Here is a 14,789-nt window from a genome sequence, read left to right as displayed (position 1 = left end):
ATAAATTCAACCTCCTTGAAGCCCTGGAAAGCCTTAATGGATCCTCAATCACAATAGCAACAAGTAACACCCAGCTAATTACCCACACTGCCCCATCATCCCACTAATATACGTGGGGGGGGGGAGTAAACAATGATCGCAGGCCATTAATCACGTCTCACCTGTGATTAACTGCGAATTGCCTAAATAAATTACACTTAGTGGGGAGAACTCCTTTACTGTGACAGGCTCCAGCCGGCCGTGAGAACTGAACTGTGTCGTCCCGACCTTGTCTGGCACGATACCTGAACGATACCTGTAGAATACTGACAAGATACCCGTAAGATAATTTCAGGAATCCTTTTGGATACATGAATGATATATGTTGGATACTGGCAGGATATCTGTATAATACTTTACAATAGACGTAGGGTGCTTGTAGAATACCCGTAGGATACCCGTAAGATATCCGCAGAATACCTGAAGAATATCTATAGGATATCTTTAAGATAAACGCTATGATAAACGTAGATGATGCTCTTACTTGCAAGCCAGTTATGGGCACCAGATCAGAGCATTCACCACCCCTTCCTCTACCAACGTATTCGTACCCACTCTCCCACATTCTTCGTACCCCCCTACTCCCAGCATTCCCCTCCCCCACTCTTCTACACCCCCCTTCTCTCAACCCCCCCCCCCCTCATTCCCCCTCCCCCTTCCCCACCCCAACATATATGACGGTAAGTTTGTCTCACTTAAGAAAGTAATGCCACCCAGTGATTTGCTCCCTACACGAAGTTGCAATTATATGTAACTCATATATACATGTGATATGTGACATATAGTATGTGTAATTATGAATGGCCATGGTCGTGAATACATTCACGGTTCATATACATTTTTTTTGTGACTCGGTGCATGTATTTAATTTTCTATGACAGTACATGGTATGACTATTTAATCTCGTGGTTATTTACGTCAAAATTATATGCTGATTGCGGATACTTTGTCATGTCACCTGTATAAACACCTGTCTCAACAGGTGTGTGTTGCGTCCGTTTGAGGGTAGATGGAGACACTATGGTCCTTGAGGGTAGATGGAGACACTATGGTCCTTGAGGGTAGATGGAGACACTATAGTCCTTGAGGGTAGAAGGAGGCACTATGGTCCTTGAGGGTAGAAGGAGACACTATGGTCCTTGACGGTAGATGGAGACACTATGGTCCTTGTGGGTAGATGGAGACACTATGGTCCTTGAGGGTAGATGGAGACACTATGGTCCTTGAGGGTAGAAGGAGACACTATGGTCCTTGAGGGTAGATGGAGACACTATGGTCCTTGTGGGTAGATGGAGACACTATGGTCCTTGAGGGTAGAAGGAGACACTATGGTCCTTGAGGGTAGAAGGAGACACTATGGTCCTTGTGGGTAGAGGGAGACACTATGGTCCTTGTGGGTAGGAGACACTATAGTCCTTGAGGGTAGAGGGAGACACTATGGTCCTTGTGGGTAGATGGAGACACTATGGTCCTTGTGGGTAGGAGACACTTTGGTCCTTGAGGGTAGATGGAGACACTTTGGTCCTTGAGGGTAGATGGAGACACTATGGTCCTTGAGGGCAGATGGAGGCACTATGGTCCTTGTGGGTAGAGGGAGACACTATGGTCCTTGAGGGTAGAAGGGGACACTTTGGTCCTTGAGGGTAGATGGAGACACTATGGTCCTTGAGGGTAGAGGGAGACACTATGGTCCTTGAGGGTAGATGGAGACACTATGGTCCTTGAGGATAGATGGAGACACTATGGTCCTTGTGGGTAGATGGAGACACTATGGTCCTTGAGGGTAGATGGAGACACTATGGTCCTTGAGGGTAGAAGGAGACACTATGGTCCTTGAGGGTAGATGGAGACACTATGGTCCTTGTGGGTAGATGGAGACACTATGGTCCTTGTGGGTAGATGGAGACACTATGGTCCTTGAAGGTAGAGGGAGACACTATGGTCCTTGTGGGTAGATGGAGACACTATGGTCCTTGTGGGTAGAGGGAGACACTATGGTCCTTGTGGGTAGATGGAGACACTATGGACCTTGTGGGTAGATGGAGACACTATGGTCCTTGTGGGTAGGAGACACTGTGGTCCTTGTGGGTAGATGGAGACACTATGGTCCTTGAGGGTAGGAGACACTATGGTCCTTGAGGGTAGATGGAGACACTATGGTCCTTGAGGGTAGATGGAGACACTATGGTCCTTGTGGGTAGATGGAGACACTATGGTCCTTGTGGGTAGATGGAGACACTATGGTCCTTGAGGGTAGATGGAGACACCATGGTCCTTGAGGGTAGGAGACACTATGGTCCTTGTGGGTGGATGGAGACACTATGGTCCTTGTGGGTAGATGGAGACACTATGGTCCTTGTGGGTAGATGGAGACACTATGGTCCTTGAGGCTAGAGGGAGACACTATGGTCCTTGAAGGTAGAGGGAGACACTATGGTCCTTGTGGGTAGATGGAGACACTATGGTCCTTGTGGGTAGATGGAGACACTATGGTCCTTGAAGGTAGAGGGAGACACTATGGTCCTTGTACGTTAGAGGAGACACTATGGTCCTTGTGGGTAGGAGACACTATGGTCCTTGTAGGTAGATGGAGACACTATGGTCCTTGAGGGTAGATGGAGACACTTTGGACCTTGTGGGTAGATGGAGACACTATGGACCTTGTGGGTAGATGGAGACACTATGGTCCTTGAGGGTAGATGGAGACACTATGGTCCTTGAAGGTAGAGGGAGACACTATGGTCCTTGAGGGTAGAGGGAGACACTATGGTCCTTGAAGGTAGATGGAGACACTATGGTCCTTGTGGGTAGATGGAGACACTATGGTCCTTGAGGGTAGATGGAGACACTATGGTCCTTGAAGGTAGAGGGAGACACTATGGTCCTTGAGGGTAGAGGGAGACACTATGGTCCTTGAAGGTAGATGGAGACACTATGGTCCTTGTGGGTAGATGGAGACACTATGGTCCTTGAGGGTAGATGGAGACACTATGGTCCTTGAAGGTAGAGGGAGACACTATGGTCCTTGAGGGTAGAGGGAGACACTATGGTCCTTGAAGGTAGAGGGAGACACTGTGGTCCTTGAGGGTAGAGGGAGACACTATGGTCCTTGAAGGTAGCGGGAGACACTATGGTCCTTGAGGGTAGATGGAGACACTATGGTCCTTGAGGGTAGAGGGAGACACTATGGTCCTTGAAGGTAGAGGGAGACACTATGGTCCTTGAGGGTAGAGGGAGGCACTATGGTCCTTGAAGGTAGCGGGAGACACTATGGTCCTTGAGGGTAGAGGGAGACACTATGGTCCTTGAGGGTAGAGGGAGACACTATGGTCCTTGAAGGTAGAGGGAGACACTATGGTCCTTGTGGGTAGAGGGAGACACTATGGTCCTTGAGGGTAGATGGAGACACTATGGTCCTTGAGGGTAGAGAGAGACACTATGGTCCTTGAGGGTAGATGGAGACACTATGGTCCTTGAGGGTAGATGGAGACACTATGGTCCTTGAGGGTAGATGGAGATACTATAGTCCTTGAAGGTAGAGGGAGACACTATAGTCCTTGTGGGTAGATGGAGACACTATGGTCCTTGAGGGTAGATGGAGACACTATGGTCCTTGTGGGTAGATGGAGACACTATGGTCCTTGAGGGTAGATGGAGACACTATGGTCCTTGTGGGTAGATGGAGACACTATGGTCCTTGTGGGTAGATGGAGACACAGCCGCCCCCCCCCCCCCCAGTGAACAGGTAACACGGGTTCATCGTACAGCTGACACGTGATGTGCATCTGACACGTGTACGATAATGTGTCATGATAAGCTTGTTTACATCCCAGGCTTCCTTAAGGGTTGAGAGAAACCTTATGGTTGTACATGACACGTACATGACACGTACAAGACACGTACATGACACGTACGAGACACGTACGAGACACGTACGAGACACGTACGAGACACGTACAAGACACGTACAAGACACGTACATGACATGTACAAGACATGTATAAGACATGATGGAGCTTATAATGACGGGTTTCCTTCTTTCTTGTGTTGAGGGAGGAATGTTTCCCATGTGGTAGGTGTTGGGCTGGTGCCACACGTGTCAGGTGTGGGGGCTGGTGCCACACGTGTCAGGTGTGGGGGCTGGTGCCACACGTGTCAGGTGTGGGGGCTGGTGCCACACGTGTCAGGTGTGGGGCTGGTGCCACACGTGTCAGGTGTGGGGGCTGGTGCCACACGTGTCAGGTGTGGGGGCTGGTGCCACACGTGTCAGGTGTGGGGCTGGTGCCACACGTGTCAGGTGTGGGGGCTGGTGACAAACGTAGTGACAGTATTAGGTGAAAAGATTGCATCAGGTGTGAAGCAGACATCTCACTTTTCTTGGCCTTCTGCCCCCTTTTCAAACCCTCTTCTCCTCTCCTCATCACGCAATCTCTTCCCTCTCTCCCTTTTCCTCCCCTCTAAGAAGCTCTTGATCTAAAAGCCTCTAAATCTAATTCAAATCACGTACCGCTGGCCCTTCGCTTACCGGCCACATAGCTCAAGTCCCTTGCGTGCAAAATGTACGCTACCAGTCTCCTACCTGTCATTAAAGATTCAATCACAAGCTACATGGCATTACCACGCACAAGTACAAATCACAATCCCAGCGTAAATCACGTGAAATGAACCGCTAACGTGTAAATTACGTACAATCTGCCCATCCCGAGCACTTCACACTTCATCATCATGGTCATCACCATGTGTTCATCTCCCTGAAGTGGAGAGGGGGAGGAGGAGGGATGCTGGTGATGATGCTACCGTGAAGGTGGGAGACTGGGGGAGACGGGGACCCCCGTATCTTCGTAGTCATCTCAGAACCACCCACATTATGAACCCTGATTTACTGCATCCCCAATCACTTCACTCCGGCACTCAACACGTCCACAAAAACGACCTTTTTTCAACTAGGTCGATCAAACGACCTGGTTGTAACCTGTGATACGACCCACAGCCAGAGCTACAAAGGAGGAAGACAGCCCTAGGCAGGAGCCACTGGGAGGACGACTTATACGTGACCTCTGATGGAGAAGGTTCCTCTTGTTTAAGTGACCTCTGATGGAGAAGGTTCCTCTTGTTTATGTGACCTCTGATGGAGAAGGTTCCTCTTGTTTATGTGACCTCTGATGGAGAAGGTTCTTCTTGTTCATGTGACCTCTGATGGAGAAAGGTTCCTCTTGTTTATGTGACCTCTGATGGAGAAGGTTCTCTTGTTTATGTGACCTCTGATGGAGAAGGTTCTTCTTGTTTACGTGACCTCTGATGGAGAAGGTTCCTCTTGTTTACGTGACCTCTGATGGAGTAAGGTTGCTCCCGGTTTTGAACTTCACACAGTGGCGCTGCTCCCTCTAACACAAAGCCAGTTACTCGCCCCTAAATACCAGGTCACAAGGTCGTTATAAGAGATAATTAAGAGGATTTCATAATTAAGATGATCTTGTGGTGGGATTGTAGCCATCAGTCATTGGTAACCAATTACCATTCCATCCCGTCCTTCATTATATAGCATTACCAGGGGTGTAAATCACACCCTAATTAACCCACTTTCCCAAGCTCACGCCACAAAAACTGCAGCTCTAGGGTATCCACGGATAATCTCGCGCACGAACGCGCTGAGGACGAATGGGTTGTGGATAAACGCGCTGATGACGAACGTGTTATGGATGAACGCGCTGAGGACGAACGGGTTGTGGATGAACGCGCTGATGACGAACGTGTTATGGATGAACGCGCTGAGGACGAACGGGTTGTGGATGAACGCGCTGAGGACGAACGGGTTGTGGATGAACGCGCTGAGGACGAACGGGTTATGGAAGAACGCGCTGAGGACGAACGGGTTGTGGAAGAACGCGCTGAGGACGAACATGTCGCGGAAGAAAAAACACGGCCCTGGACCCTCCTCCGAAGGGGCACTAAATTTCAGAAATTGATAATAGCTGTGTTCCCAAACAACTCAGGCCTGACCACCAAGGGTTGAGAGTGATTAAGAGATGAATGATGGCCTCCCAAACCCCAGGTTCCTAAGTAAGTATATTGTCTATAAAAACCTCTCTAAATCGCATACAAACGACATATTAGAGCAAAAGTTTACCCCCGAGACAGTAAGTGCTAAATAAAATGCAAAATATTTCTTATTCTTCTTAAGAACTTCATATGATTATGGTTCTAAGTACAGTGTAGTTTACGTAGCTTACTTATCGCTGTGTATAATATCCTGCACTTTATTTTGATACAGGCAAGGCAAATTACATTGTGGACATCAATTACTGAGTAATTTTATCAATAGTTCACGAATATTGTACACACACTGTATATGGCCGAGAACGTAATACTCGGCCTGCTGTGCAAGGCTTGCTTTGCCTAATAAGTCAAGTTTTCCTGAATATATATATTTTTTTAAATTTTGTTTCTTATCAAATGATAAAGCTTTCCATTTCATTATGTAGGAGTTCATATTTTTTAATTTCAGTTAAAACTAACGTAGATATATGACCGAACCTAACCTACCCTACTTAACCTAATCTATATTAACCTAATCTTCACTAACATTACTAAGTTAATAATTTATGTTTTTAATATAATTTAATAATAATAATTCAAATAAATCAATTTGAAGCAATTTTTTGCAAATAAAGAAAATCACGGCCTATTAAGCAAACAGGGCTTTGCATAGTTGGCCGAGAAGTGCGTTCTGGCTACTAGGTACGACTATATATATATATATATATATATATATATATATATATATATATATATATATATATATATATATATATATATATATATATATATATATATATATATATATATATGTATATATATATGTATATATATATATGTATGTCGTACCTAGTAGCCAGAACGCACTTCTCAGCCTACTATGCAAGGCCCGATTTGCCTAATAAGCCAAGTTTTCATGAACTAATTGTTTTTCGACGACCTAACCTACCTAACCTAACCTAACCTAACTTTTTCGGCTACCTAACCTAACCTAACCTATAAAGATAGGTTAGGTTAGGTTAGGTAGGGTTGGTTAGGTTCGGTCATATATCTACTTTAATTTTAACTCCAATAAAATAAATTGACCTCATACATAAAGAAATGGGTAGCTTTATCATTTCATAAGAAAAAAATTAGAGAAAATATATTAATTAAGGAAAACTTGGCTTATTAGGCAAATCGGGCCTTGCATAGTAGGCTGAGAAGTGTGTTCTGGCTACTAGGTACGACATATATATATATATATATATATATATATATATATATATATATATATATATATGTATATATATATATATATATATATATATATATATATATATATATATATATATTCCTATATATATATATATATTAGTATATTTTGGTAGCAGTCTTTCTTGTAAACATATGTTGTTAAATATAACCGAAAAAGTAAGATTAATAATTCTAACACGAATTTTCTTAATATTTCTTATGTTTCTTTTTACTGTCGATGCTAATTGAAAAATCAATTCTCCAAAGTTCATTTTTATTTTTAGTTTGACGCGACGCTTGAACGCATTTCGTAATAACTTACTACATTTTCAAAGACTTTAGTTTACACACACATACACAGCTGTAACCAGAAAACACTAAACAAAGTTTTACTAATACAAATACTGAACATCTTGTCTTATATACTCGCATTTGGGTGAGGTGATATGTTGCAACAGTTTTGGATAAGGTGAACAAACTTTTGACCAATACAAGACAGAACACGGTACAATGGGTATAAATTGGATAAATGGGAGGGAAGAATGGAAGTAACTGCAAAGGGCCTATTGGCCCATACTTCCTCTTGATGCTTCTATACTGGTACGGAGTCTTGAAGTGGGTAGAATATAGTTGTGCATTAATTGGCTGTTGATTGCTGGTGTTGACTTTTTTATGTGTAGTGCCTCGCAGATGTCAAGCCGCCTGCTATCGCTGTATCTATCGATGATTTCTGTGTTGGTTGTTAAGACTTCGCTGGTGATGGTCTGGTTGTGGGAAGAGATTATATGTTCATTAATGGAGCCCTGTTACTTATGTATTGTTAATCTCCTGGAAAGAGATGTTGTTGTCTTGCCTATATACTGAGTTCTTTGGGCCTTACAGTCCCCAAGTGGGCATTTGAAGGCATAGACAACGTTGGGGCTCCTTTAAGGCGTTCTGATTTGTGTCTGGAGAGTTTTTCATGAGTAGGTTGGCCGTTTTTTGGTTTTATAGTAAATCGTCAATTGCATCTTCTGATTTTTGTCTGTAGGGATAACGTTCCTATCAACAATATCTTTCAGCACCCTTTCCTCCATTTTATGAGCTGTGGAAAAGAAGTCCCTATAAAGTAGTGTAATAGGGGGTACAGGTGTTGTGTTAATTGACTCTTCAGAGGTTGCATGGTGTTTCACCTTCCGTTTTATGATGTCTTCAACGAAACCATTGAAGAAGCCGTTGTTGACTAGGGCCTGCCTTACCTTACAGAGTTCTTCATCGACTTCCTTCCATCCTGAGCTGTGGCTGAGAGCACGGTCGACCTAAGCGTTGACAACAGTCCTCTTGTACTTGTCTGGGCAGGTACCAGATACCCACACCCACGTACAGCCTGGCGAAGCGACTCAACGGCTTGCTGACTCCTTATGTACCTTGTGCATTCAGCCTGAAGTCTCCAAAGGAATTTGTTGACTTACTGCGAGGAACACTGGCCACAGGGATAAGAGCCTCGTTGGACGTAGAATCACTGTTTACCAACGTACTTGTGGATGAAACAATCGGGATGATAGCGGACAGTGTATCGTGATCCGGCCTGAACTCCTCTTGACATACCAGAAAAAATTCTTAGGAAACTACTCCAAGCTTGTACTAAAGAAGCACCCTTCTTGAGCCCGGATGGGCACATGGATTAGCAAGTAGATGGGGCCGCCATGGGTTCTCCCCTAAGTGTCCTGTTTGCGAACTTCTACATGGGTACCATCGAACCGAAGGTCTTAGTTGACATGAACTTGAAACCTGCCATATACGGCAGGTATGTTGACGACATTTTTACACAGGTACCTGATGTCAGACGTCTGCAGGAGCTGAAGGAGGCATTCGAGCAGAATTCTGTGTTAAGTCTCACTTACGAGATGGAGAAGGACGGGAAGGTGCCCTTTTTAGATGTAACAGTCATGGAGAGGAACTGAGGTTTCCACACTGCAGTCTACACTAAGGAAACACACATAGGAATGTGCCTCAGTGCCAACAGTGACTGCCCAGACAGGTACAAGAGGAGTGTTGTTAACGCTTATGTCGACCGTGCTCTCAGCCACAGCTCATGATGGAAGGAAGTCGATGAAGAACTCTGTAGGGTAAGGCAGGTCCTAGTCAACAACGGCTTCTCCAATGGTTTCGTTGAAGACATCATAAAAAAAAGGTGAAACGCCATGCAACCTCTGAAGAGTCAACTAACACAACACCTGTACCCCCTATTAGGCTATTTTACAGGAACTTCTTTTCCACAGACCATAAAACGGAGGAAAGGGTCCTGAAAGATATTGTTAATAGAAACGTTATTCCTACAGACAAAAATCAGAAGATACAATTGTCGATTTACTATAAAACCAAGAAAATAGCCAACCTACTCATGAAAAACTCTCCAGACACAAAGCAGAACGCTTTAAAAGAGACTAACGTCGTCTATGCCTTTAAATTCCCACTTGGGGACTGTCAGCCCCAAAGAACTCAGTATATAGGCAAGACAACAACATCTCTTTCCAGGCAATTAACAATGCATAAGCAACAGGGCTCCATTAAGGAACATATAATCTCTTCCCACAACCAGACCATCACCAGAGAAGTCTTAACAAACAACACAGAAATCATCGATAGATACAGCGATAGCAGGCGGCTTGACATCTGAGAGGCACTACACATCAAGAAGTCAACACCAGAAATCAACAGCCAATTAATGCACAACTATATTCTACCTACTTCAAGACTCCGTACCAGTATAGAAGCATCAAGAGGAAATATGGGCCAATAGGCCCATTTGCAGTTACTTCCATTCTTCCCTTTCATCTATACCCATTGAACCGTGTTCTGTCTTGTGTTGAAAGTTTGTTCACCTCATCCAAAACTGTTGTAATATATCACCTCACCCAAATGCGAGTATATAAGACAAAAGCTGTTTAAATATTAGCATAGTAAAAATCTGTTTAGTGTTTGCAGGTTATAGTTGTGCGTGTGTAAACTAAAGTCTTTCAAAATGTAATAAGTTATTACGAAATGCGTTCAAGTGTCACATCAGACTAGCAATTAAAATGAATTTTGGAGAATTGATTTTTCAATTACTATCAACAGTAAAAAGAAACATAAAAAATATTGGGAAAATTCGTGTTAGAATTATTAATCTTACTTTTTCGGTCATATTTAACAACATATTTTTACAACATATATATATATATATATATATATATATATATATATATATATATATATATATATATATATATATATATATATATATATATATATATATATATATATATATATATATATATATATATATATATATATATATATATATCTCTCAAAAAGCCTCTGACGACCAAGTCAGATAGCCTCTCAAATCTTAAATAGCCTCAGAAACCAAGTCCAGCAAGTCCAGCTCCTGGCCTGCACGGGTGGCCTAGCCTCTAGTTCCAGTAATACTGCTTCTACTCACAGAAGAAGGAGAGAAGGCGGGCCTCTGGCGCCTTAAAACTAGTTGCTTCGGGCAGATGGGACTCATCGGCCTGGGAAAGCAGCTCATCTACGGGAAAGAAAACCCTGAATACAAATCTCCGCTGCCTTCCGGCTTAACCCACTCATGGGAAAGGCTTTGGGAGTCAACCTCTAAGAAAAATCCGGAGTCAGAGACCCTAAGGAGGTCTGCAGCTGTTTACAGCTACATTTCGGCAACTCCTGCGACGACACTGGTACCAAGCGGATCTGCACCCACCCTTCCTTTGCACGACATCAGTGGCATGGAGAAGGTTGATCTACTGCAAAGGCAACAGTCGGTTCTCCATAACTGCTGCCCAGGCCTGTGCCCTGGAGAGGACACTCCAGCGTCGCCTCAACACGGGAAGCGACAGTTACCGGTTGAAATTACAACCAAGTGAAATTACATCTCATAGAATGACATGAATTGAAATTACCGGCTTACCACTTAATTAGCTTAGAATGAGACGCCAGGGGTTGCTTCCGTCAGTGGGAGAAATCATCCGATTTCATCAGAGAGCTACTGCAGGCCTCAAGCTGGGCAACCCCCCAACCAGTAAGGTGCTTTTCTGCCACGGTCCGCCTGCTCCACTGGGTGCATGGGGGCTTAGGCCACAATTCAACAAGTGAATCGTCAACCATGCACTAGGCAAAAGAAAACAAACACAGAGCCACCCAGCTTTCATACTGGGCATGTGGAATGTAAGGACCATGACACCGGGTTTCTTGAAAGATCTACTGGAAGTGAATGACTCCCGCAAGACAGCTGTGATCAACAATGAACTGCGCAGGTTCCAGATGGACATAGTGGCCCTGTAGGAGAGATGTCTGCCCGCGACTGGCAGCATACGGGAGAAGGACTCTACCTTCTTTTGACAGGGCAAACCACCAGTAGAGGTCATAGAGCATAGAATTGGCTTCGCCGTCAGGAAGAGGTTGCTGGGGTCCATAGTACCGCCAACGGAGGGGGGTCTGCAAGGACCCTAAAACATCAACTTCACACAGCAGCAGGAATGGTCAGCCTCATCAATGCCTACGATCCAACACTGACCTCATCTTCTAAAGCGAAGGACGAGTTCTAGGATGACCTCGGCCTAGCTCTCAAAGACGAACCTCAACAAGAGCCAGTCTTCCTCCTGGGAGACTTCAATGTAAGAGTTGGTTCCGATAACAGCTCTTGGCTTTTCTGTCTGGGCCAGTTTGGATTTTGGAAGATGAATGTGAATGGGCAGCGCCTCCTGGAGTTCTGATATCGTCATGATCTTTGCGTCACTAATTTCTTTTTCGACACCAAGCCCCAGCATAAGGTTTCCTGGAGACACCACAGGTTTAAGCATTGCCACCAACTCGACCTGGTGCTTACAGGGTGTAGCAATCTGAGAAGCATCAAACTGACTCACAGCTTCCAGAGCGCAGATTGTGACACCGACAACTCTTTCATCGTTTGCAAAATAAAGTTTCCAACCCCGGATATCCAAAGAGGAGGGAAGACCGCGCATTAACGTAAACAAGACCCGTGATCCTCACATGGTGGAGTAGTTCACTGCTGCACTGAAAAACGCCCATCGTGGACCACCCTGCGATAGCGCAAGTGAGAGGTAATCACATCTCAGGAGCACCATTTTCAACATTGCCATGTCTACCTTCGGTAATTGACAGAACAATTCAGCAGACAGGTTCGAGGCCCGTGCAGAAGAACTGTTACCCTTCATAGAGGAAAAGAGACGAGCTCTCCCATCCTACAAGAACCTGCCCTCAGAAAGGAACCTACAGGTCATCCATAATGCCTGCAGTAGAGTTCAACAAACTGCAAGGCACTGTACTAACGATTACTGGCTCCGACTCTGTTCCAGCATCCAGACTGCGGCCACTATCGGCAACATAAGAGGCATGTACAAAGGGATCAAACAGGCAACAGGCCCTACACAAAACAGGACAGCTCCTCTGAAGTCAGCCATTGGAGAGATCGTTAAAGACCGTGATTAGCAGATGAATCGCTTGGTGGAACTCCGAACTCTACTCCACAGAGAACTTGGTCAGAGTAGAAGCCTTGGATGCAATCAAATGCCTTCCCACCATGGAAGAACTTGACATTGAACCAACTGTGGAAGAAGTTGAGAAAGCACTGAATTCACTTAAATCTGGGAAGGCCCCAAGGGACGACAGCATTCCATCCTGAAGTTCTCAAGTGCGCTCGTGGAACAACTAGAACTGAGCTTCATGAACTTCTGTGTCAGTGCTGGAGAGAGGGCTCAGTGCCACAATAAATGAGAGATGCGAATATCATCACTCTCAACAAAAGTAAAGGTGACAGAAGCGATGTAAACAACTATCGCGGCATCTCCCTCCTCAGCGTCGTCGGCCATCTCTTCGCCAGGGTCGTCTTGGTCAGGCATCAGATTCTTGCTGAAAGAGTGTACCCTGAGTCACAGTGTGGTTTCCGAGCAGAGAGGTCGACCACTGTCATGGTGTTCTCCCTGAGACAGCTTCAAGAAAAGTGCAGGGAGCAGAGAAAAGCCTTGTACATCGCCTTTATTAACCTTACAAAGGCCTTCGACCTGTGAGCAGGGACGGACTCTAAGATCCTGAACAAAATTGGCTGCCCACCCACCCTACTCAGTATGAGACAATCGTTCCACAAGGACATGAAGGGCACAGTCGTGAACGACGGCTCAACTTCTGAACCATTCAACATCAACAGGGGTGTTAAACAAGGGGTGTGTTCTTGCTCCAACCCTGTTCGGCATCTTCTTCGCAATCCTCGTCAAGAATGCCTTAGGAACAACCACAGAGAGCATCTATCTCTGTACAAGATCTGATGGAAAGCTCTTCAATCTATCGAGAGGACCATAGTGGTGGGAGGACCATAGTGGTGGGAGGACCATAGGGGTGGAAGGACCATAGTGGTGGAAGGACCATAGTGGTGGGAGGACGATAGTGGTGGAAGGACCATAGTGGTGGAAGGACCATAGTGGTGGGAGGACCATAGTGGTGGGAGGACCATAGTGGTGGGAGGACCATAGTGGTGGGAGGACCATAGTGGTGGGGAGGACCATAGTGGTGGGGAGGACCATAGTGGTGGGAGGACCATAGTGGTGGAAGGACCATAGTGGTGGGAGGACCATAGTGGTGGGAGGACCATAGTGGTGGGGAGGACCATAGTGGTGGGAGGACCATAGTGGTGGGGAAGACCATAGTGGTGGGAGGACCATAGTGGTGGGAAGACCATAGTGGTGGGAGGACCATAGTGGTGGGGAGGACCATAGTGGTGGGAGGACCATAGTGGTGGGAGGACCATAGTGGTGGGAGGACCATAGTGGTGGGAGGACCATAGTGGTGGGGAGGACCATAGTGGTGGGAGGACCATAGTGGTGGGAGGACCATAGTGGTGGGGAGGACCATAGTGGTGGGAGGACCATAGTGGTGGGGAGGACCATAGTGGTGGGAGGACCATAGTGGTGGAAGGACCATAGTGGTGGGAGGACCATAGTGGTGGGAGGACCATAGTGGTGGGAAGGACCATAGTGGTGGGAGGACCATAGTGGTGGGAGGACCATAGTGGTGGGAGGACCATAGTGGTGGGAGGACCATAGTGGTGGGGAAGACCATAGTGGTGGGGAGGACCATAGTGGTGGGGAGGACCATAGTGGTGGGGAGGACCATAGTGGTGGGGAGGACCATAGTGGTGGGAGGACCATAGTGGTGGGAGGACCATAGTGGTGGGAGGACCATAGTTGTGGGGAAGACCATAGTGGTGGGAGGACCATAATGGTGGGGAGGACCATAGTGGTGGGGAGGACCATAGTGGTGGGGAAGACCATAGTGGTGGGGAGGACCATAGTGGTGGGGAAGACCATAGTGGTGGGGAGGACCATAGTGGTGAGGAGGACCATAGTGGTGGGGAGGACCATAGTGGTGGGGAGGACCATAGTGGTGGGAGGACCATAGTGGTGGGAGGACCATAGTGGTGGGAGGAC

The sequence above is a fragment of the Procambarus clarkii genome, chromosome 33 (assembly GCF_040958095.1).
Source record: "Procambarus clarkii isolate CNS0578487 chromosome 33, FALCON_Pclarkii_2.0, whole genome shotgun sequence".
NCBI classification, from domain to species: domain Eukaryota; kingdom Metazoa; phylum Arthropoda; class Malacostraca; order Decapoda; family Cambaridae; genus Procambarus; species Procambarus clarkii.
Note: the sequence above shows the minus strand (reverse complement) of the source record.